Raw genomic sequence first — 25575 nt, 5'->3', positions numbered from 1 at the left:
TTTGAAATGTTATGGTAGTTTTTCTTATATTTCTCTAGGTTCCGATTATATAATTAAGTATTAAATAAACAAAAAAATATTTTCAATTTTATCCTTAAATTCTTTTTTTCCGTGATAAATATTGACTGAATTCCTGAATACGCGATTAGTAAAGGACATTGACGATAAAGCTCTAAGAGAGAAATAGTGGATGACGGAGAAATTGAGATAGTATTAAGATCGTTAGGGAAGGTATGTATGGAGAGATAGTTATGTAGGTTGCAGTAAAGAATGATAAAAAACGAGTGATTTTGAAAAATGAATTTTGCATATATTATTAAAGGATTAGTTGAGAAAATGATGTGTTAATGTAATTAGGCGTAGCTTTAGAAGTTTATTCTATTGTATTTCTTTCAATCTCCTATCTATCTAAGCTTTGCCATCAAAATAGTCTATCTTAATTACCCGATAGATTATGCTAAGGGAAATATTTAAATTTTTAAATGTTTGATACTATTATTCTGACAAATGAGTTGGAGTGTTAGTTTTCCAAAATGGCATTGTGTATGAGTAGGTCGTTGCCACTCAGCCATTCGTTTCGTGAAATTGCTCTATCAGGTTAAGGAGTGGGAGCGTTCCTTTCCCTTTGACGCCTATGGTTTCCCAGATGAATTTGGTGCAAGAACTAGTACAGCTTGTGTAGGTTGGTGGCTGAATGCTCCACTCATTAGGCCACCGCGGCCGCGTTTGCAGGGAAATGGCAGGGAGTTGTGTGCATCTCGCCGGCTTCCTGTACAAAAGTTTGAACCAATATCCTAAGCAAACATTCGCTATCAATTTAAAGTGAGTATTGATGACTCAATCCCGTTGCTGTGAGGCCATTGAAGAGTTTTACTCTGTGAAAAAGCTATAATCCCTTGAGGGAAAAAGTGTTCTTGGCTACAAAGATGATAGATAGGTATTATTATTTGGCAGGGTTCTAATGAAGTACTGTTATGCTTTGTAGGGTAAAGGTTGCTTACGGACTGTGTTTTCCTGAATGGAAATTCAGGTACGAGTTCTAGCTCATATCTAGATATCGTTCGAGCTTCATCGAAGTTGCTTCAAAATTCTGGTACATTCTATTGCTGTATATAAGTATGCTGCCTTTGAATAAATTCTACATAAATTCTATGGTTGCCTAGCCTCCAGCAGTTCATCAAAGGGTAAAGATAACAATTGCGAAATAACTGTGATTATTAGAATTTTAAAAAGGCTCGTGAGCTGTAAAATGGTTCACGATGTTAATGTAAAAAAATGAGGTTCTTGCAGAAGACGCTTCCAGTCTCATTCAACTTCGCTAGGCAAAATTGATTGCAAATTTGATTAATGAAGAAATATTAATTTACCTCGAAGTTACATGGATATTATGCAATTTTATCATGTTGTCTTGTATTAAGTTGTGATAAAATATGTCATGATTGTATTTTGAGGTTATAATGTATATTTTTTCTGAAACTAACACATAAGACGCTATCTTACGTAGTTGTTAGTTTTTAATTACGTTTTCGGCTATTCTAATGAATTGACTTCCCCGCGATCTGATATTTCTTGGCATGAAAATACTTAAAGTGACGAGATCATCAATAAGAATGTTTTTTTGCAAATGTGTAATAAATTGTGGAATGGGTGTCAGTTTTGGTAAAAAAACCTGGTTAGATCTAATGTTTTAAATGCAAGAGCTTGTGCACTGAACATACTCCCAATCATTTTTTTTTTTTTAATTTTACATTTAGGACACGTACTTCCCCGAATAATACGAGGCGCATTTAAAAAGTAAGGGCTGCTTGGTTATAAATAACGATTGGCGGTAATGGTTACTTCGCGCTAGTATGTACATTAGTTTTGACTGGTCTGTTGAACATGTTACCACTACACAAGTCCGCAGGAGTAAGATCCAAAGGGTTGGGTTGCTAGGAGATCACTGGTCTGCTATTTTTGGCCAAAAACTGTTTAAAAATCAACAATGTGTTCGCTGGTACGTTGTCGTGATGAAAGCACCAAGACTTGTTTTTTCACATTTACGATCTCTTCCGCAACATGGCGTGTCTTAACCTACCCATAGCCTCAATATAGTGTTACCAATTCATTGCTTATGTTTTGGGGATGTATTCATAATGAACAATTCCTTCCCAAGCAAAGAAAACGATCAACATCACTGTCTCTTTCGATCGCGACATTCGAGTTTTTTTGGGTCGTGGGGGAGATAAGACTGGGCTTTGGTTTCTATATCATAACTATAAACCCAGGTTTTCTTCGCCTATTAAGAGTGTTTTTAATAATTTTAGATCGTCAGTTGAACGATAGAGCAGTTCCTGGGTGATGTCAAGACGTTTTTTCCTCTGTTCATCCGTGAAGACTCGCGGCACAAATTTGGACGCGCTGCTATGATAAAATTTCAGTGAAAGTGTTGAAGCACGATCCAACACTAATCAAATTTCAACTTAATTGGCAATCTCCCGGATAGTTAACCTATGTTTTGCGCCCACTAAAACAGTCACACTGTTGATGTAGGCGTCGTTTGTTGACGTCGATGGTCGTCAAATTCTCGGTTCTTCATCAGTTGAGGTTTTTCGAGACTGGAATTGATTGTACCAACGAAAATACTGTGTACTGAGTAAATACTGACTCATAGATTCATTGTCAAATGCCTCTTAAATCATTGCATAAGTTACAGTTGCATTTTTACCGGGGTGAAAACAAAATTTAATGCACACACGATGCTTCTCTAACACCTTCATCCTAACCGACACAAGAATTTGCACAGTAAGCGTTTGTAAGCTCAGACAAAAATCGCTGGTGTGCGGAGACAATTCGAGAAAAGGCCACGAGCAAGGAGATGTTTTACTTCTGACCGACGCCGCTAGAAGGTGACCCGTAAGTGATTGTGGCCCTTGAAGCAGTAAGCGCTCAGAAAGATTTTTTGCACAGACCTGCATTGTCGCCTACTCAGTATTACTTAACTTTGGGTGAAAGTGTGCTACAAAATTAGGGTATCATCAAACACGCCTGTCATAGAGCCAAATTAGGGATTAGACTTATAAATGCAAGCCGACTAAATGCGATTGAAATTCATTGTCACTTTTGTGAAACATATGGCGCTATCACACACGGCGTGTGACGGGAAAGTTGGGCAATGATGTCATGAGTAATAATGGTTATAATAAGTAATAATGGATTTATATGTAACTGTAGGGTGGCTGTTCAAATGTTCACCGAAAACAGTGGCATGGCAAGGGTCAAGTGCCCTTGCTTGACTTCTTATTGAGCTTGCGATTGCGAAAAAGGGAGAAAATCTTTACTTTACGATTACTGATCTTGCCATTGAATTTCTGGAAGTTTCAAGGGCAAAATTGTTCTGACTTTGCCTGGCACTCTAATGTTACGTGAACCCTGTACAAAATGGGTGCCGCAAGTGGCGAAATGGTCACAAAGACCAGTGAATGACGTGTGTACGTGCTTTTTTTGAGCCAATTTAACCGCGAGTTGGAGGTGTTTTTCCCCTCCCATCAACTGGTATATAAACGTGAATTTCAAATGTCAGTTCAACTCAATATTTTTTGCTGGCTTGCGTCTCAACAATTTGTAAAATGGAAATGGTTGAAAACCTCAGTGCAAAACTGGTTGAAATTCGAGGCGACAGAATTTGATGCGGTGGATTTAAAGGATCTAAATTTACGATATCTCAAGTTTTAGGAACAAAATGGTGACTATTTAGTAGAATTAAAGTCATATATTTTTATTTATTCAATACTCAAAATATTACCGACCAGTTGTAGCTATTGAAACGCCCCTCGTATGTTGACATCATAAATTTAATGCATGTCGGAGCTAATATAGAATAGGTAAAATAAAAAAGTTAAAAATATTCAAAATTTCAACTTTTTCTTCTATAACTTGATATTTCAATTTTTCGTTTCTATTTTTCCTCATTCTTATATTCCTACAGGTCTCATTTTTATCATTCACTACTCTTGCACTGTTCTTTGGTACGGGATCGCCCAATTCCTCATTCGTTTTGACCCTTCCAGGTTCCTCCCTGTCCAATCGCCGCATTATCCGGCGGAATTAATTACTCTCGCAAGAGTACCCTTGCGATTAATAAATATAGTTTTATATATTTTTTTAATTTATGCACCTCCCATGAGGAAATTTAGGCGCGTATTTGGTAATTTATTTTCATCCCAAGAGTCGCGGGAAATCTTTTTTTATCATGTTTTATTTCCTTTCTTTCATTTGATGCAGATAACTCCTCGCTACCGAAGTTTTCGTAATGCGATGTTATTCCATTGCTGTGCCGACGTATGAGTGAACCCTTTAGGCAAGGTTCTTTTATTTAATCTGTGGGACTGAGTTATCGCTTTCCGCTGTGGTTCCGGGGACAAATTAAGAGCGTTCATCGACACTTTTTGACCGTTTAAAAATCAGTCTGCTCTTTGTCAATGGGTAAATATGGATAGCAATTTTAATATTCTTCTCTCCCGTCAGGTTTGTAGACAGTTTCTTCGTTCCGATTTCTATATTGTCAAATAAACGATTGACTTGTAATGGTTAAGCATGGGATCAACTCTTTATCATCCAAGCAGTCTTCCATTTGGAATATTATAAATCTAATTACGAGTGTGGAATGTTTGCAGTATGATTATAATGTGAATAATACTTTTACAAGGATATATTCTATTATTTATTGAAAGAATAAATATTACTGAAAATATTTTGGGTAAAACATCCTTTCAATCAGTAATTATATTTATTTCCTATATTCAGCCCTGATTTTTAACTCAGCGAAAATTCTCCCGTCTTAAGGGATTGTGGGAAACGAGTAAATGGATTTCCGAAATCATGAATTGATGAATAGGGTTTTAAATGTTTCTCCTTTCTCTGAGTCAAAGAATAGAGACCTTTTAAATATAAATCTCTTATCTTTCAGTCAGGCATACCTTAATTATCAAGTGCACAATCTTTAATGAATTCAGCTTCCTTTCACTTCCAAGTTCCAAGTCTAATTATTTCGTTCGTCTGGCATTCACATTTTTTATTTGTTTTTCTATTGTTGGAGGGTTCCATGATCACAAAATGAATCGGAACAAACTCACCTCATTAGTACCAGACAAACTCTCTATTTACAATGAATAACATTTTTGTTATGTTTTTTTGTTGCTAAAAATGTTTCCCTAATTTAATGATTTTTAGAATATCTTGGAACGTTTGTAGTTTTGTAGCGTTGGAGCAACGAATAATTGGAACCCAAATGTTTTGTATATTTTGATAATTAGATTCCGCTCTTTTTCATGTCACGAAGTATTTTCTATAAAATACAGCTTCCGTTTTTTCAGTCTTTTATGCCCATTATCCTTTTTCTTAGACATATTTGCAGTCGCTTTTTTAAAACTATTCTCAATTTTTACTCCGAACTCCAGTCATTAAGTACCTATTGATTACTTAGTAATTATATATCTGCTTCCTCCGCATATAAAATGCTTTCAATTTATTTTTAGTGAATTATTCCAATGAATAATTTTTTTGCCTTGAAATGAAGTAGTTTGCTAACTGTATTATGCCTCTGAAAAATATTAATTTTTGTATTGGATTTTTGTATTAGATTTGACTTGCTGTTCAAAATGAAACACAAATGCTGGGCCATGAGGGTAATAGTACGTTGACTGCAATGGAGTGGTGATTTTATGGAATTTCTATTTGATGAATAATATCCTCTGGTTATCTGTTCAAATAAGGGCGATGAACATATATAAAATTTACCTACACATAATTTGCTGTACTCTTCGTTTAATTTCCGTATGATCAATCAACCCCTGTGATCCGAAGGTTTAAGTATACCGTGCTGCTTTTAGCCAAGAGAACTCTTTGGATTTTCTTGGATTATAACTGTAAAGGTAACGGTAGTGCTATGACAGTATTACTAACTATGGTGATTTCGTGGGAAATACAAGCATGAGATAATAGACTTTTGCTCACGCATTTAAACTTGAAACATCCGAATCAGATTCAGCAATTTTCCTTGATGGAGATACATTTTCATCTCGTGCAAGTCTTTCCGTATGGAGATGAGGAACGACGAACATTAGAAATCTCAAATAGATAATTTACGTAGCGCTTGCGCTGTTTATTACGGTATACTTTTATGAGAAAATTCTCAAAAATGACCCCAAATATTTCATACCTTAGCTTTTGTAGGGTAAAACAAATTCTCTTCACCCACTGAAGGCGCGAACTGGAAATTTCAGTCTCAAGTGGCAAAGTCACTTAGGAAATAACAAGTTTTCCGTGGATTTTCTCTCCTCCTCTCTTTTTTTTCATTTGGAGACTTAGCAAAGGAGACAAACTGATACTAGAACTCTATTGGGTAACCTCTCCCATACTCATCCTCCGTCTGCTGAAGGCGGTCCAAAAAAGGCATGTTTTATTTGAGGTCTAATAATGTCACCTTTGTCGCTCAAAAGAGCAGTGGAACGCAACCTGCGGAAGAGAGGATCGAAGTTGAAAAAAAATACCAAGTTAAAGAAGAAAAAAAAGGATGAAGAAAGGAAAGCGGACAGGGACGGGAAGGCAGTTCGCATGCTTGCCGTCGTCCTACGCCCACCTCTGTCGTACCCCTCTCTTCGAGGTGGAAAAAGCATAAGAGGGGGAGGGGACGGAATGCCTTCGGGCGTGTAATAAAAAAAGAATGAGGTAGGTGGGTGCATAGTTATATGCGGGAGAAGGAAGACGGTGTTGTTGCGGAGGACGGGGCGGGGGAGAAATTTTCGAGTATCCATGGCAGTCTCTCGTTCGTCCGTCCACTTGACGTCGCCGGGGAGGTCAGGGGACCAGGGGAACGCGCTCCGAAACGAGGGCGAGCGCACGAAAACAACGGATGGATGACCCTCAAACAAATGAGCTTTCCCCCCTTTATGTATTGATACGCACATAAACCTATGTGTTCACGAGCGCTCACACACGGAGATGCCATGCATGAAAGACAGGACCGGGAGGGGGAGGGAGTATTCGGCAGGGGTTGGGCGGGGGGTGGGTGGGTGAGGTTTTGAGAGGAAAGAAGAGGCGGAGGATTTCAAAGGGCGCCGGAGGACGGAGAGGGGTTTTCGGTGGGGATGGATGGATGGGTGGTGGAGGTCTCTCCTCAAGGGCCCGGTCAAGGGAGCACGATGCGCCCGACGACGGTGGGGCGGATGAGTGATGATGTGGGTGGAGGGAAGGGTGGACTGGGGCGGGGATGCTGCGGGGTGTGGTAGAGTCAACGGGGTAGGGGTCGTGGAGGGTTTCGTCGTGAGACGTCCCCTTCGCGGCGCGGTGGGTTCAGGAGAGAGTGGGCTCGGGGGAGGGAGACTGGAGAGCAATTAGCAACCGGGGTCCCTTCGCTCCTTCATCTTCCCCCAAAAGAAGATCCAGGGCCATTCTTCTCCGTCTCAGCACCGTTCTCGTCCTCCCATAAACCCCACGCTCTCCTCACCGCGCTCAACCCGCCCCTCCAACAGTTCCCAGCCCCTCAGACCACTCCTCCCGACTCTTAAGGGTCCCGCCGTAGCTTCCATCTCATTCCACTCCCAACGCATTAATTTCTTCTTCCTCCGACTCCTCCCCTCCACCTCGCCCACCTCTCTCTCTCTCCCTTCTCACACCGCCACTCCGCTGCCCTTCATTATATTTACATATTTTCTCCTTTTTCAACATTTCCAACGGTCATTAGTCCCTGCTTTGTATTTTTCAAAAAAAAAAATAATAATAAAACGGGTCGGGATGGAGAGAGATTGAGAGCGGGGTGGAAATGGTGAGAAATCTCCCTTTTTTTCTCTCGCTGTGGTACGTTAATTTTTTTTTCATTTTCTGTTTTTTTTTTGCACAGGTCGTATTTATTAGATGGGAAATGGTAATTTTCGTGCTCCTCACTCTTTTCCCACTCCCTCCGATCCGGTTCCCTCGGTCCGATTCCGTTTGGAGCGGCACCCTGATACTAGCCATTTCGTTGTGAAATCCGTCTCGTTTTTCCACGTATGCCTTTGTATTTTCCCTCATCTCTGTTTTTTCCAGCTTTTGTTTTACCTCGCAGTTCTCCTTGGCTAACTTTGGGTGCGTTTGATCTACGCTATTTTTTTCTGGAAAAGGGAGAGGCTTCCTCATTTTTTTCGTTTCAATATGATAAGCACGTGAGAGTGCTTGAAAGGGAGAATGTTTTCATGGCGGTTCGTTACCAAGAGCCCATATGCATGTATTTTTAGCTTGGTGATATAGGTAACTTACAATGCTTTATATTCCAAAGTTAGATCATATGGTTGAAGGTTCCGGAGCGTTTCCTCTCGGTACAAAAGAATATGTACTTGTCAAAGCTTTAAGTTAACTCTCTTTGCCTTTGATGTGGTCGATATCCTCGTGGGTGTAATTTAGAAATGTTTACTGACAAATTATTTATTATTCCTCTTGAAGCGCTGTTGGCTTTTACCTTTATTTTCAAATAAACTCGGATGAGTCTTTTTGAGTGCTGAAATAATAAATGGTGAAATTACGAAGTTCGTGTAAATGTTTTCATTGAAGGTTTACCTTTTTTTCCGCATATAGTGACATACTTTGTCGCATTATCATGCAGTATCTAAATATGATATTCGGTTTGGCTCAAAGGCTTCTACGCTTTATCATTAATTACATAATCGACAGTAATATCATCATAAATATATGATGCCCTACAATTCTTATACTAAATTGTTATTAATTAAAACCATCTCATGTAAATATATGTACAAGATAAATAAAAGCTTCCAAGCGAATAATACTAAAAGCGGTATTGTCCACTACGAAAAAAATGCGAAAAACATAAACTGTTATACTAACTAGACCAAAAACACTGTAAGATTCCTTTAAATGTAATGCCTAATGATTAGAATACCATACCCTTGAACTGGGGAGAAAAATAGGGTGTTTCGTGAGTATTCATCAAATAGGTAAGAAAAGCACTTATGAGTTGAGAGCTTATAAGTACAAATGATGTCTCGTTTTTATTTACGCACAAAATTTAGCCACTTTAGAAGAATTTTATGTGGTATTCACCTATTCGCATTATCCTACAGATATGGAACAATAAAAGTGGCTAAAAGTGAGTGTAAAATATTAAACGTTTATCGCAACCCCGAGCCAAGGGTCATCTTTTGTATCTACGAGGAATTTGAGTAATTAGCATATTTTGATTCATTTTCCGTGCGGACCATTTGACCTGTTACATATAGCCCTGTACTTTAGATTATTGCAAAATATTTTCCCATTTACTGGATATTTTAAAGCTCCAAATACCGTAAAGCGTTTCCGTTGCATAATACTTTTTTTTCCGACAATTTTCTAAAATCAAATATTCCTGAGGGACGATGGAAATGCTTTCCTGAAACTTCCTGACTATTTATCTTCGTTGATGTTTTGACCTGGAATACTTAACTACCTTTGTGTACAGTTTTCTTTGGCTTGAACAAAAGTTCAAAAGCTTTCGTGAAACGTGTTCTTCAGAACACAAAAAAATTGACGCTGTTTCACCCCCGTTATTTCTGTACAAGGGATAAAAACAATGGGCCTTCACCTTTACAGTAACATTGAGGTGTGGATCACGAAAAACATTTTTGGTATTTTTTTCGTTCCATTGCAAGCGGCGTAAGTCTTCAATCAAACATTTTCCGGATTATAAAATATTTACGAGGTGTCATATTTTCTGGATGCTTCATTGTGAAAGCGCAGTTTATCGCGTTTATTTTCCTAAGTGTATATGTTTGCTAGTTGGTATGGTGGGCGAAGAGAGGGGTTTGTTGGGAGAAATCCTACGGAGGCAGGAAAAGTGGTTGAAGGGGGTGTTGATCGGCATTGGGATGTTGAAGACTGTAACTGAGGGGAGAATGTTGGGCAAACGAGGAAAGGGGAGGAACAGGATAGGGATGTTGGACGGGATGAAGGGAGGAAGGAAGTACTCAGAGATGAAGAGGGACCTGATGTAAAGTAGGTTGCTGGATTTTGTGTTTGTTAGGAGTCGCAAAATATTTTATTTGGTAGCTGTGTCCATCCAAAAACCTACCTTAACCGGTAGATTACCTTTTAAAAAAATATGTTTGCTAAGTACAACAAAATCCTTGTTTTCATGTGTATTAATCAAATTCGGTTCAAATTGTCTTTCCTTGATTGATGTGGGTTACAAATCGACCTTGATGCAGTTGTAATGGAGTCTTTAAACGAGAAGAATATCCACAAATTCCAATGTATTTATTATTCTTCCCTGCTTGCTGCATAAATGGGAGCAGATCTCATGTCTGAACCCTGGTGCCCGCAGATTTTTTTTCGCTGATGAACTTAGAATTGAAAAACATTTAAAAAAGTGTACATCCATAATTTAATTTCATCCTCGAACACGAATCTTAAGTAATCTAAACTTGAGGGCGGCTTCGTGGGGGATCCTTTGTACTTTCCCCATTCTTTTATTTTTTATGCACTTCAAAATATCTTTTGAGATTAAATATTCGGCTAAATGGAAAAAGGAAAACTATTTCCACCTCTGAGTATCAGATACGCAAAGCGTAACGCAGTGTACATTTTCCAAGCCTTTGGATATTTATTTTCAGGAGTTTTTTTAAAAGAACCAAGCTCCGTTAGGTTTGCTGTATGCCCGTCTCTATAGTTAGCTCGACTGATGAAGTCGATTTGAAAGCAGTTAAATATATCCAAATAGTGTTTTTTGTACGCTGGTATGTAGCAAACATAAGCATCTGGTATACGAGCATTGTGTAATTACCTGATGATTGAATGATGTACATATGAATATGCTGAGATATATATATGCGGAGATGTATAAATATCTTTCAAATGGAACGCTCTTCGGGAACACACATGTATATAAAAACACAGATGCAGATTTTTTAAACATAGAAACTCAAAGAAAGGACACACTAACATATGTAGTTTTGACGTTTCAACAGCACGACCGTCGTCATCAGAATCTGACGACGACAGATTCTGATGACGATGGTTTTGCCGTCGAATCGTCAAAACTACATATGTGAGTGTGTCCTTTCTTCGTGTTTCTATGTTTTAAAAATTACATCTGTGTATATATGTATATGTGTGTTTTTTATATATATTTCTATATATATATATATATATATATATATATATATATATATATATATATATATATATATATATATTATATATATATAATATATACATACTACATTTAGAAGTTTCCTATTATAAAAAATATTCGTTGCTAGCCAGCATGGGAAATTGGAAGGGAGGCTGGTAACTTGATGCTCTGTCAACGAATGAAACATGACATTGAATGAGAAAATAAAGGCTCTCGGAAAATAATCTCAAAGAGAAAGTATGCCAAAGGCGCATAGATTTGACTCCCTTACTACCTGAATTCCTCGCAATTAGTGGATTGATGTAAAAATCGATGATTCTATTCTCTTCCCTAATAATGTGAAGGGATGCCTCACAAGTCATTCACTCAGAATTGACGGCTAAACCTCTGCCTCTGGGCGGGCCCTGAATGTCCTCATCCCCTCGAATAACCCTTACTCACTGCCACCTGGACCCCTTCACTGCTCCTGCCTTCTTAATTTTCCGAGGGGATGTGCGATCATTAGCGGAGCCTTGCCCAAGTGTAATTGCAAGCTGGTTCCCACCCTTTGGCATCGCTCCACGCAGTTTCCTTCATTCTTCTCGCCGAACCTTATTAAACTTTTACCCCAGCTGAGTTCGGCGCATACAGTCTGCACTATTTCCGAACTAAATTGCAAAATACAAGTAAATTAAGAATAGAGCATAACTGTTTTGTGATCCTCTTCTACCTCCACCTTACTATGATTATTGATTTTATTGAATATAGACTTCACTCAATCTTCACATAACATCACTTAACACTATTCTCTCAATGTTGAGTGATTGCTTTTGATTATTTTGCATTCATGTTCAACATTTTTTTGCGACGACTTTCTTTCCTCAACGTCTTTCGTTATTTATATAGAATATTTTTCTTCCCCCTTTTACTCCAACGTATAGATATTTTTCTTAATTATGCGGAGGTTTGTGATTTAGGAAATTTCCAACAACTAGCTTTGATGTGCCCCACTTTGAGTTTCAAAGAGAATGAGCTATTTCCCACAACAACGTTTTTTTATGCCTAAGTACTTTATCATGTGAAACTTTTTAATTTAAACTCAAAGTGTTTGTGATGTTTTTCTACCCTAGGGTGTAAAAGGTTTCATAGACGGAAAAGGTCATAGGCGTATCTCATAGAAAAATATTGATATAATGTCGAACATAAGTATTATCAATGATATCAATGGGATCACGAAAATAGTTGTAGAATATTATTGTCATTTTTAATTTCCTATCGCCATTCAGTGTCCATCCTCCGAATGTAGTTATCCATCCATGTAGTTATCAGCATTCATGATGGCGCAATTTTAAGTCATTTCTTAGAGCAATAACGGTGTTTCATGATGAAAGTAGAATTGCTTTCTTGGGGGTTTAACGTGTGCGCATTTTGGTTTTTGTTAAATATTGACATTGTTTTCAGGATATTTGTTCTGCGTTTTTTCCCTGCGTCTAGTAATTTTGATAAACTGGTGGAGATATCTGCACAGCAAATATTGTGTTGAATTTTGAACCTTTCAGTTAAATTTAGTGTAATTATAGTTTTTAAATGTGCTGTGGTTATATGCATAGACTGCAGTAAAAAATATACATATGCATGCTTTAAAATATGCCGGTATTTAACGTAGTCGACGAGGGTACTCTAATTTTAACATATGCAAGATCGCGTTAATTTTCATGACTTTTGTGAAATTAGCAAAGCAAGCACGTATAAGTTTTTGGATATTGGCATTTTGAAGATAATATTTATTGGGCATGCGAATAGAATGTTAAAACAAAAAAGGTTTTCCCTAAAATCGCAAAATATGTGTCAATTATAAAGACTTATTGCTTTCAGCGGTTGATCGCATGAAATAAATAAATTGATGAAATGCGGTAAGATTTTAATTAAATCGGTCTCGCCATATGAAGTTTTCCCTTACTGCGAATTGCAAAAATTTTGTAGACTTTATTTATGTGCACTGTTTGCATGTGCTATGGTATTAACTATATTTTCCTCATTTTAAATTGCATATAGACCGAAGAGCCCATCATTGAAAAGTGTTTCCATACTGGGATATTATTTCGTACTATTTTCATCAATTTTCCTTGCAGGCGTTATACGGGGTTGATACTCTTATTAACCATTTCCTTATGATCAGAGAATTACTTCGTGAAATCGAGCTGCAGTGAAGTTGAAATGAGGAAGCGTCATGGGAGAGTGATGTTTATTTTTCTTTGACGTGAAACTCAATTAATGCTCTTTTTCTTTTTTTCTTAATTTGAAACGATTCAGTGTATAAATCTTGAAAATGAAGTTTTAGCCCATTGCGATTTCCATACAATATTATGTCAAATATTTGGTATTTATTAATGAGTGAACAGAATACCAAAATTATGTAGAGCAAAGCTATAAATGAAAAAAAATCAGATTTGAATGTCGCATTCTTTTTAATATATATCACCACAGTTTAATGATTTTAATAAAATCAGTAAATGAATTTAGCATGTATATTTTTGCTTCTCGTGAAACGGATAAAGTGGTATTAAGTGCATTGGGCTTTGTAGCATAATTGGTATTTTATGAAGACTTTTAATATCCGTAATAAACTGATTAATTGAACATTAGTAGATGATCGTTTCTCAGTGGATGATCTATTCCTAATAAAGTTTCAACGGTAAAAATGGCTTTGAGAATAATAAAAATGAAGTGAATAAAACCGCGTTTAGGTTAATTTTCACTATCAATTTTAAACTGAAAACACTTGTTACCCCTGAGCAATTTAATGTCTACCATTGCATATTTAGTTTCAAGGGTCAGCTACTACCACTCTATGATCAGGCTGCTGAGAGTGAGCAAGCTAGATTAAATTTCTTTCGTTTAGAACTAATGATATTAGCTTATTTAATGGTTTATTAACATTTTTAGGTTCAACTAATTTTTCATTTCTATTTTTTCGGAATTTGACAGTTCTGTATTGTATAGTTTTGTTATCACATCATGTTAAAATTTCCCATGTTTATGCCTTATAATATTGCTCCAGCTATCTATTTGAAAAAATAACAAAAGTCAACTTCATTATGACTTTGCTGCATGCGATTTAAGCGTGTGTTATGATTTTTCCATATGATAATTACTATTACCTTACTTAGATCGTCCAAACGTGCCTATTGTTACCAGTGTTTCAAATTTCTCGGCGTTGAGAGATAAGCTTTCGTAACGTTGCCGTATTCACTAAAAAAGGTATAACATTTTTGGAATTCACGGAGCACAATGAAATTTCTTTAATTTTGTGTAAATTCTCTCATATCACATGTCATTTTATTTAGTCCTTTTTTGTGTATATACTACTGTTATATGTAACGACAGTTATTGGGCGTATATGCGTATGAATTTCAATTTCCCTGGTCGTACCGTTGGGTTTCCCATACTGGTGTCATATTAGTTTCATGTTTATAAGATAATTTATTGCATATTACACCATGAATAGGCTCAAATTACATGATGGTTATGATAATGATGCAATCTATTTACGATGTGTTCTTATTTCCTTCGCATTAAAGTATTTCCTCTGCTCTATTATCTGGCAGCGTGTACATACTTAAGCAAAATGCTTATAATGTGCTCTGCTTTTGACAAATCATAATTTGTTCTAAGAAAGTTGGGGATAAGTCAACTTTTTCAAAATTTTAATACTGCAACAGAAAAGATCCCTATAAACATGGACAATTATCTTCCACCATGAATGGTTATTGAATGGACAATCTTATATTTACTCAGCAAAACACAAGTGGAGATTGCTATCAAGTCTTATCTTGTTGCATATCTCATAATTACTCTGAATATTATCACCGGGGGAAATAGCACAGCAAGGGTTGTCATATCTTTTCTTTTCTCCGCCTCAAAACTCGCTCTTAATCAACCGTCGCCTACTTCTCTCCGAGTAACTCCCTCCATTTGTCCCCCCCTTAATTGGCCCATTAAAACTCACCTTTTTACGCACTCCATCTTCCACTCATCCCACACCATTACTGGATCTCAAAACTCCTTACATACTTCCTGGTCATTATCCCCGGCTCAGGTAACATTTTAAACGAAGGGGAGTCGGCGTAAAAGGGGAGGGTTAATTTCTTACATTTACGTATGCTTGTTAGGCATTTCCAAAATAAGAAGCGTCGTACCCTTCGAAGGATGTGAGCTCGTGTGAGATTAGGATAAATAATGTTGACGCGACTGCTTGGGAGGGAAGTGGATTTGGGGATGGAGAGGCGGGCGTTTTGGCAAAGGGTTGAAGAAGACGTGCGTAATAAGTTGGATGTAATGAAGTGAGAAAGTAGGGTTTTGGGAGAAGGACATGTGGGACAAAGGGTCGATTCCTTGAGAGGCGGTAATTGAGGTTGGAGTCGAGATGGCTTTATTTGAAGCACTCCGGTTGGGGAAGGATGGGGGGAAATAGAGACGGAAATAGCATCTGGAGACATGAGCATGCGAGGGTGGCATTCCTAAGGGTATATATCTCCCTGAAGCCCCCACTTTCAACCCCCTCCACGGGATGGGGGGGGGGAAGAACGGGTAAAGAAAGCTGAGCGTGTGTGTGAGAGAGAGAGAGGTTAGGGCGGTGGAATTCAAATTTCGGCCCCCATTGGTGTGAAAGCGGAATTTTATGTCCCAGTTTAACCTAGAGGAGTAATTTACTGACGAGTCTTAAATGGAGTTAGGGTCTCGGCGTTTAAAGGTGTTTCTTTACCGCCCTGAGATGTATGATAACTGATCTCACCTGTGATTTGGATGAATTTTCGTCGGAGTGGACCATGTGGGAGGTAGAAAACCAAGCAATGCTCTAGATTTTCCAGAAAAATTATATGGGCGCTCATTGGAGTAAAATTTTAATGTGAATGGCTTGAATTGTAGGCGTTTATTGTCTTGGCCCAGGACTTTTGTCCCGGTGAACAAGATTCGTTGGTGTCGATGGCTATTCAACTCAGCCGATTATAGGCCCTTAATTTTTTCAAGACGTTTTACCCACGAGTAGCATTTTATGTGAAAACTCTGTTGTGCAATGCTCTATATTTATTAGGAAAATTCTCATAAACTTAAAAATATTAAGCCATGTGGTCATCAAATCATAATGGTCCTACTTCCATTTGCTTGAAGATGTAGTCTTTTTTAAGCTTTAATTTTCGTGTTAATTTGCTGTAATTAATTTAGGCGTACTCTTTTAAATATTATTCTTGGTTTTTACACGTAATGATTATTTTCTTTTTTTCAATACTTCTTTCCCTTTCAGTATTTCAAAGCAATATCTTACCACAGGGTAAATATACAACCCGTCTTTTAGTGGGAATCCATTAAATATATATTTTAGGGGTAATTTTTGTTTTGACTGCAGATACATCAATGCTTAATTTTACTGATTAATCGCTTCACATATAATTTTAATGTGTACCTCCGTCTGTTTACGTCTTTAATAAGACAAAATCGATCCATGTTAAGAAATACATGTCTACATCGTTGAATTCTGTCGATATTGCGTTCGAAATTTATCTGGATTCATTCTTATTATTTAGGCAATTTACGTCTTTTGCAAGTTTATTTTTTTTACTTTCGTGCAAACTATATTGACTGCTGAAAAGTTACTATCGCGTTACTTCTGTCATCCGTGATTATCAAAACAAAAACACGTGTGGATTCACGAAATGTGACTGCTTCACGAATATTCCCGTTACCCATTTGTGGGTGTTGTTGCTCAAATTTCATGTCCCTTCATTGCCGCTACTATAGCTCGCGACTGAAGAGAATGCTCGTTTTAACCTCCGGAGCAGTAAAGCAAACCTCCTTAGAGGCTCTCCATCGAACGTCGTCCCAGGGGAATGAATCCTAAGTCTTCAGTTCATTCCGTCTTAATCATCTGCCGTGCTGATGCCCCCTTTTCGTTGCGTCTTTGTCCCGCTGCCTGTTACGAAGGAAGTGTATCCTTGATCAAGAGATATCCTCTTGAGTAAACCCAATGGCATCCTTAAAGGAGGAAGATGAAGGTATGCATGAGCCCATCGCTTATTTTACCCTGGAACGCCCCCATATTAAGAAACAGTCATTCTTGAGCTCGTTCATGTGAGCCATCAGCAGTACGTCTCCTTCCCTGGGCCGTCTTCAAAAGCTTCCATCATCTTTCCCGTAACTAAAATGCACTCCATAAAAGCCTTGCACCTTAATGGCGGTTCCTGTGGGAACTCATCTTTAAACATCTCATTAACCACAGTACGGAATCAACTCATTTTCTACCGCTGACGCTAAGTGCTCTCTGCCCGTGCATTTCCGTCCCTTCTCTGATTAGTAGGGCGTCACTAATAAAATCCAGTATCTGTTTATTATTATCACGCGGGCATGTTCACCTTTTTCGCTCCGCTATTTTTGTTGTACTATCAAGATTACGATTAGTAGTGCGTTGTTTATCAAATCTGGGATCTGTTTATTATCGTCAAGGGGGTGTATTCCATGTTTCAACTCCACTGCTTATTTTTTCTTCCAAGATGACGTTTTCTTTTTGGTAAGATTATTCTTCACCATGCACTTGTTCCCCAGTGGGGAAAAGTGCGGAAATATCCGACCCTCCCCTGTTCTTCCATTTTGTATCCCGGATGAATATTTCATATCTTTGATGCTGAATGGTTTCCTCTTTTCACTTAGCGCATTGAGTGGAGTGTTATACGCTCATGCATAGTTAATGATGATATCCTGTAACGTACGGAATGGGAGGAACCATTATAGTCGAAGTATTAAGGAAAATTCCAATAATTTTTAGCTAAAAAAATCCTTTTAAATCACCAGAGTAATAAGCCGTAATCGAAAAGTTCGCATTCACTTGAAACAATATGACGTAAATATCGAGTTAAGCCTTAAAAAGACTTTTCTGGTATTTCACACACTTTTGAAACGAAACGCTATGTGGATTTCAGTATGTTTATATGCATGAGTAATCATTTATTTAATTGTCTGAAAGCGTTATCTTCATGAAATGGGTATCGTACTTACAAGTTTATCATTACAGTAAAACAGTTTAATTATATCAGTGAATTTAACTGAATGGGTAACTCATTTGTCGATATATTGATTTACTTGACCTCGGAAAATGAAATTCTGTTCCTTCAACGTGAACTGGCATTTAAGACGCTCCATGTGTCTTTGAAGATCCACAGTATTTTATTTTGTGGCATCGTTTGGATCATTCATAGCCGATTAGTAATGCCAGATAAAACTGTAGATTTGCGAGCCATTACTTTTAACTCTCGTTTTAATACAACTTTTTCCCGCCTTATTTTTCTTAACTCTTTATGTTTTAATTATTTAAATGACAAAGTTTTTTGCTCTGATTTGAAATTCCATTACTTAACCTCACATTTATTAAATATTCTATCTGCCTCGACTTTTTTTTACTAATAAAATACTCAGCAACCACGAATAATATTAATGGAGAATTGTGATGTACTGATGAATTTTCGAGTGTCGATAAATCAATGGGTTAAATATTGTTCGTAACGTAACGTATGTATAATATTGTTCGTAACGTATGTACGTATATATAACCAAAAACACGGTAATCAATCCGAAGGTCAGTTTGCTAGGTGATGGCAGAGTTCACCCAGTACTAAGCCCGACGGCATGTGAAATTCACACATCAGGGTAGGGGGACCAGTTCCTTTTTCCTGTGCCAGTTATAGCTTAACAAGAAAATCTGGTGCCCGAAAAATCCCATAGCTTGTGAGCTGCAATTGCTCAGAGAGGCTTTCCCGGGCATTGAACTCGGGCCCTTCGGTCAGTAGTCCAACGCTCTACCCTTGGACTATATATATATGTGTGTGTGTATGGGTGTGTGTGTGGGTGTGCATAATTTATTATTTAACCTACCTTAACCGGTAGATTACTTAATAATAATATGAATATATGTATGTATTAATAAATTTACCTTGTATATGAGCACATAACTACCTTGCCATCATTTTCATTTTATAGTAACGAAGGAGCTCGAAGAAATAGAGTGCTTTTGAGAAAATCATAATTTCTGGAGACTACAACTTGCTTAATGACGCTGTACTTTTCCTCTCAACGTGGCAAAGATTTTAGCTATAAGAATGATGAATAACAGACACGCATTGCATGAATGCCATAGATTCTGTAGGTATCGTCTATTTATTATTCAGACGTAGATAAAATGATGCTGCTGCCAAAAATATCCCAAAAATCTATCTTTAAGTTGTTTCCGTTTACTATTCAGAGATTCATTTCGGGTACGTCCTTGGTCTAGGGGAGCGTATGTTTCACGCCTCTGGCGCCATTAGGGAGCACGTTTCCAGTGTCGCTCAATTGCGGAAAACCCCGCGCTCACAAGGGAATTTTACATTTCGCACAGACCTCCGCTCTTTACTCCTCTACCCAGGAGGGTTTGGGACAAACAATCCCTCCGGGGCTTGGTGCCGTCGCAGTGCCCGCCCTCGCGACTCGAAGACGACGAACATTTTACGCGGAGGTGAGAGAAGAGGAGGGTTCCAAGGAGGCTGAGCATTACCACTCTTGTTTTCTCGCTCCTCTCCTCCAACGAAGTGGCTGTAACTCAACCCCCCCCTCTTCCATCGCTCCACAATCTGTCGTTCTACCAGCATTCCCTCTTTCCCCTTCTCCTACATTTTTGACTCCGCATCATTCCCCCGCCAAACTCGGGTTTGAGGCGTTTCACATCAACCCTGAAGCAGTCCACGGCATACTCTCTCCGCATTCCTTCGCTGATGATTACAGTCCTCGCGGGAGATCAAACCACCCTCTCCTCCGTGGATCGTTTTAAGTGAACCAGGAGAGAGCACATCTCCCCTCGAACCCCATCCCCCCCACCCTGTTCTTTCCTCAGCCTCCCAGTTCCCTCCAGGTCGTCAGTCTTTCGAAGGAGTGTCTTAATTTGAGGCTCATGTGGCAAGCGGTGGGATTCTCTCTCAAATGCCTTAGGCCGCCGCTCCTTGGTCCTCTCGAGACTCCGTACATTCACCATGCATGAGATGTGAGGCTCGCGGATGGAGAGAGGTGAAGTGGGGAAGATAGTGTCACTCTTCACCGCCTTAGGGACCTTTAGATCTGTCTCTTTTGACGATTAAAATGTTCTTGGCAGTCCAGTGTTAATTTGAAATTCCTGAATTTACTCTTCGCCAACGGTATGAAGATTTTTGTTTAGTGTTATTTTAACCGTGGTTATGTTTGTGTTGTTTTACAGTTTACGTTTTATGCGTGTCATAAAGGCTTAAAAGGTGACTAAGATGGAGAAATCATTTATATATATGACTCTAGCGCTTTGCTTCCGATGTGGCTGGTTTGTTTAAATATATTAAAATCCATGTTGTTTTTTACTCATGTCACAAACGTCGTATTCAGAACTTTGCCTCTTCGCCTTTGGTCACAGCTATTCATAAATTTTAAATATTCTATTTCATTTCAATATTTCAACTCATCCACTTAAAATAGATATGTTCCATTAGTACTTAAAACGCAAATTTCCGTAGTTTACGATGACTCATAATAACACTTCGGGCAAAAATTTATGTTTCATCTATGTCCTCGTAGGAACCAATTTTGAATTCTTCCTAAATACGTAGTACGACGCTCCCACTAATGGCATTCTTCCTTTTATAATAACCAGTCATATTGGAGACCGCAAGGTCTGTCACGAGTATACCTTTCTCCCAGTTTTCGTAGTGTTTCAGAATAATAAAATATATGTTTTTAATGACTTAATGGACCAGTCTTAATCAATACATTTAAAATCTACCAGTCGCTCTCCCTATTTTCATTCTAACATGTTTTATCTTCATTTTACTAGTTTTCTTCTCTCATTGAAAAAATCCCAACTTTTCTAGCATTTAAAATAGCATCAGCCTGGAAATTTCCCTGGAAATTGTCTCTTTATAGGGTTTCCTAAATTATTCCTCACGTCTGTTTAAAAAAAATTGGAACATCAACCATTGAAGGTATCAAATATTCTTGCAACAACGGCAAGAAATTTGCGTCCCTGAAAGATGAGCGTACGGAAACAAGACGAAGAAAGTGGCAAGGGTAAAAGAGAGACTCAGCAAAATTAGGGTATGGAAAATGAGGAGGTTGACCTGGGAGGAAGAAATTTTTCGAGGAAGACGGAAGTTAAAAAGGAGGAGGGTGGGAGGTAGGTAGGGGTGCGCATGGGGTAGAAAGAATTAGAGAAAGAGAACAAGGAGACGCGAGACATTACGTCGGTCATAAATAGTGACAGAAACCTTACCAAGCCTATCTCTTCCCCGCTCTCATTATCTAAGCAAGCTGAGACGCCGGGAGATGCCAGAAGGGGGGGTCTTCAAATGTAAGGAGCCCACGCCAGTCTCCCCCCCCCTGCTCTCTCCTTGGCCTTTAGGATTTCTTTCTTCCCTTTATGTCCGACCCCATACCAACCTTCCTCAGCGCCCTCCCCAGTGCCCTCCTCCTACTCGCGATTTATTTTTTGGTTTCTTTCTCCCGTCGCGGTGCTGAACTGCGGGATCCCTGAAACCCCTCCGAGGAACCGCCACGTCCTATGTCACCCCTCATTCCCGACCCATTAAGTCCCCGATGCTTTCTTGCCCACCCTTCTACGTTACCGCCGGTGTCTCATTAGTATTAATGAACTGCTACTCTCCACAGTATTTTTCTCCGCATGGACATCTTGCACGTGCTTACCTTGGCTTTCTACTAGTCTCTCCAAGACATTCCGTGCTTTGATCACCCTAGGTGGAAGAAATAACCATTCTCATCGGTCATAAAACCCCGCCATGATATGCATTATCACCCTCCCTCTGTACCTTGTTACCATAAGAGTAACGTACCTTAGTCGATGGTCAGGCGCCTTATGATATTCGGACATGTTAAATTATCATAGAGACAGCTATTTGTGTGGATCATCGTCCAAGTGACCTCCTTTAAATTTTCATTAATTTATTGAATATTCATGCCACCTTTCACACATCAGGTCTCCAAGAATTCAAGCTTTTAATCGTAATTTTAGGGGAGGCGACCGACAACTGAGGTCATTTGTGCCATTAGGGATGGATGGGAAAGAATGAAGGGTGGAGAGAAACCCGGCATTGGCATTAGCATTCAGGCATTCTTAATGAAAGGTACCGAGGGCTCCGTAGCTTAACGTTCCATCCAACCTACGGCGTGGTCACTCAAAGTACTCTCCACAAAGCACCTCAAGTAGGGATCGGGATACCACTGAAAAATATAACTACCGCCTCCGGGATTCGAACCCGGGTTCAAGTTGTTCCACTTGTCCCTACCTTTTAAATGATAACTGCATTCGTTTGAAAAATCATGAAACCTCAATTTCTCGGGATTAATGTTGATCCGATACCTCCCGCGTGATCCTGCAAAGCATGCGACAGTGACGCGAATCCCTTGGCTTACTCGAAGTCTTTACATCCGCAATTACGTCTGATACCGTAACCACCAATGCGCAGCGCGCTGCATTATCCGTTTCTGTTTCACTTTGCTCTCTGGATCATATTTCGAAATGTGCTAAAATATTCAAAACCTTCCTCAGTTGACTCTTTTATAAATCTGTGAGACCTCGAATCTCTCCTCCCCTACTTCTTTATAATCCCATCCCCTCGGCTATTTTTGCCTCCCCTTCACCGGAACTCCTGGCAAATAATGAGGGGAGCGGTGGGTAGGTACGTGGGAGGTTGGTAACCAGGGAGAGGTCATACGGGGCGAGGGGGATGTTGGTGGGGAAGGGGGCGGGAGGGAACTAAGACTCATTTTGCTCTTGATACCTGTCCCCCTTCCAAATTTTTTTCATGATGGGGTCTCGACTTCCTCCCTCGCTTTGGAACTCTTCGAAAACGCTGACACGGTTCGAATCGCTCTTTTCTTTGCCCGGCCTTCCTTTGCCTTTAAATACCATCTCGTCTTTTAAACGTCGTCCCTCTGGGTTTGTATTCAACAAAAATTTTTGACTGCTTTGTAATAATTTTTTTTTTATCTTCTCTGCTGCCATTTAATTTTTTGAAATATTTCCCTTAAGTTTTAAATGCACGTATTTTCATGAACCCTTACTGTAAGTCCATTGAAGTTCTTATCGAAAGCGACAAATGCTCAGACGGCAATAAAAGTTTTTCTGCCCTTATGTGAGTTGGGTTTTATCTTCTGTGGAAATTTGAGAAGAATACGGGTGTACGAATATTTTTCTCGCATGTAAAGGAGAGGTCACAATTCTCTCAAGCTTTGAGCTTTGTACTTTTTCGTTCCAGATTGGTAGGAAATATCGTTCCCACAATTATCAACGAAACAGCGGACGAATAATGAACTGAAAAATTGTTTTACAATTTTTTTTATCTAAGACTAAATTGCCAGTGGCTAATAAAAACATTTTCTAAATTTTAGCATTCAAAAGAATAACACACTCACAGATCGTATTTAAGTTGTCTCTCCTTCAATAGCTAGTGTCTTTCAATCAGAAATTTAGAAAATTTTTATTTTTTGTCATATACGTCATGCATATCACAGCCACCAATTTTAGTTTACTGATTTCTTACCACGCAACATTAACGCTAATTTTATTGCCCTATTTATATAACTGAAAACATATACTATTACTCTGAAATTATATACTCTGACATATATAAAGTTATATACTCTGTATATAATAAATAATATATAATATTTTATACTCGGAAACTATATACTCTGAAATCCCAGTCAAGGCGAATATACTATATACTTGAATAAATATAGTATATGAATAAAATCGATACCTAAAGGACCTGTGTCGATACTTTATTTTTTCAAACAATTTTCTTCGGATTGGTGTTCTTAATTATTTTTGTGACGATCTTTCAAGTAAGTCACTGCGAAATTAGAAGTCTTAAGATGTTAATGTTGTATTGATGCTATTCCACCTTTTACGTATAAATGAAAGCTTCCATTTCGAGAAAAGGGCTCCGTGACGTGAAAAAATCGTAAGACCAATTACCTTTCGATATTTCAGTTTTATTGCATGTTTCATTTGGGTTCTTAACCGCGAAAAAATGTTTTTATCGCTAAATAATTTCCCTATAAAGGTCACAACGCGAATGCAGTGTAGTTGCCGTTACTCAGTTTTAATGCTTTGTTTCCACTTAACCTCTGTCTCCTTTTAGTTCCCAAGTCAAATGGAGGGATTAGTTTCTGATATCTTCCATTCCACCATCCCACGGCTCCATTTATATTCGCCCACCACCTGTGCATCCTCCCGACTGCATTTTACTACGGTAGTACGAAACCCTCGCCGTCATTCCAAAGTGATTCTCTTTTTTTTACTGCGGGCTTAAAAGTTTAACGCCCCTATCTCACCTTGCCGAAAACACGAGGATTCTCTGGATTTATTCCCCGTCCTTAACCTAGAGCCCCCGTTCTTCCTTCTCAATCCCTCTGCCCTTCTCTTTTGCCGATCGGTACTCGGCAGCGGCATTCCTACCCATCCGCGTCCCAAACGCAAAAGTATGTCGCCGTTTCGACTCCCTCCCCACGATGCCCGCGATGGTGTTCTCGTTCCAGTTCCCCATCCATCCGCGGCGGCGTCTCCCTCGTGCCCTCTCACTCCATCCGCCCTCCCTCCCTCACCCTCTCCTCCCACGCAGATTTTAGAGTCGGATGTGACGGCCCCCTGAGAAGGTCTGCACACACGTACGGAAGGGAACACCAGTGCACAATTCCGCCCTCCTCCTTCCACCGTTCCCGCCTACACTCCATCCCTTCACCGTGCACAATATTCGAATACGTCCATCTCCCCTGATCGCCTCCCCCACCTCGCCTACCCACCAGCGCTCAGGCAGTTCCGTTCCGGTTCTATTTTATATCATCTTTTACGTCAAGTCTTCGGACTGTAAATTCCTCCTTTCTTCCCGCCCCTAGTTCCGCTTCCAGCCGTCTATCACCGCGGTGGCGCTGCGGCGGTCATAACCCGCTCCCCGTTCCCTTGTCCAACCACATCCTCCCCACCACTTCCCCGTTCGTCCTCTATGCTTACCCCACCCACACAGCTCTCCACAGTCTTCTCCGTCCCCCGATAGTGCGCCTAGAAGCCCCGTCTGACGCCACGCTAGGCAAGCGTCGCCTCAGGTCAGCCCCACGCCCTTTCGACCCATTAGGAATACTCCCACCCCCTCCCTTCGTCCTACATCCCACTGTCTATTCACCCCCAATCCCTTGTACTCAAAGGCTATGGCTATAATCTCACGGGCAACCTGTCACATCGACAACATGCGAGCGCTTAAACATTCTACTGAATACCCCTCCAACCCTCACCCCAATAAACCTCCGCACTGCATTATACGTGTATCCTTGCGACGGATTCATCCCTTTGACAATCGTAAGGTCCATTCAATGGCAGTGGACGTGGAATGGATCTGTTG

General features: G+C 39.3%; 1 protein-coding gene across 2 annotated transcripts in view; it reads left to right on the top strand.

The window, feature by feature from the left end:
* Positions 1–25575, top strand: part of Fur2 (furin-like protease 2) — a 662008-nt gene that overhangs the window by 314351 nt on the left and 322082 nt on the right. The gene's annotated exons all lie outside the window — the stretch shown is intronic.

The sequence above is a fragment of the Hetaerina americana genome, unplaced genomic scaffold (assembly GCF_022747635.1).
Source record: "Hetaerina americana unplaced genomic scaffold, ioHetAmer1.1.p SCAF_6, whole genome shotgun sequence".
NCBI lineage: Eukaryota > Metazoa > Arthropoda > Insecta > Odonata > Calopterygidae > Hetaerina > Hetaerina americana.
This window is presented reverse-complemented; position numbering and strand designations above follow the sequence as displayed.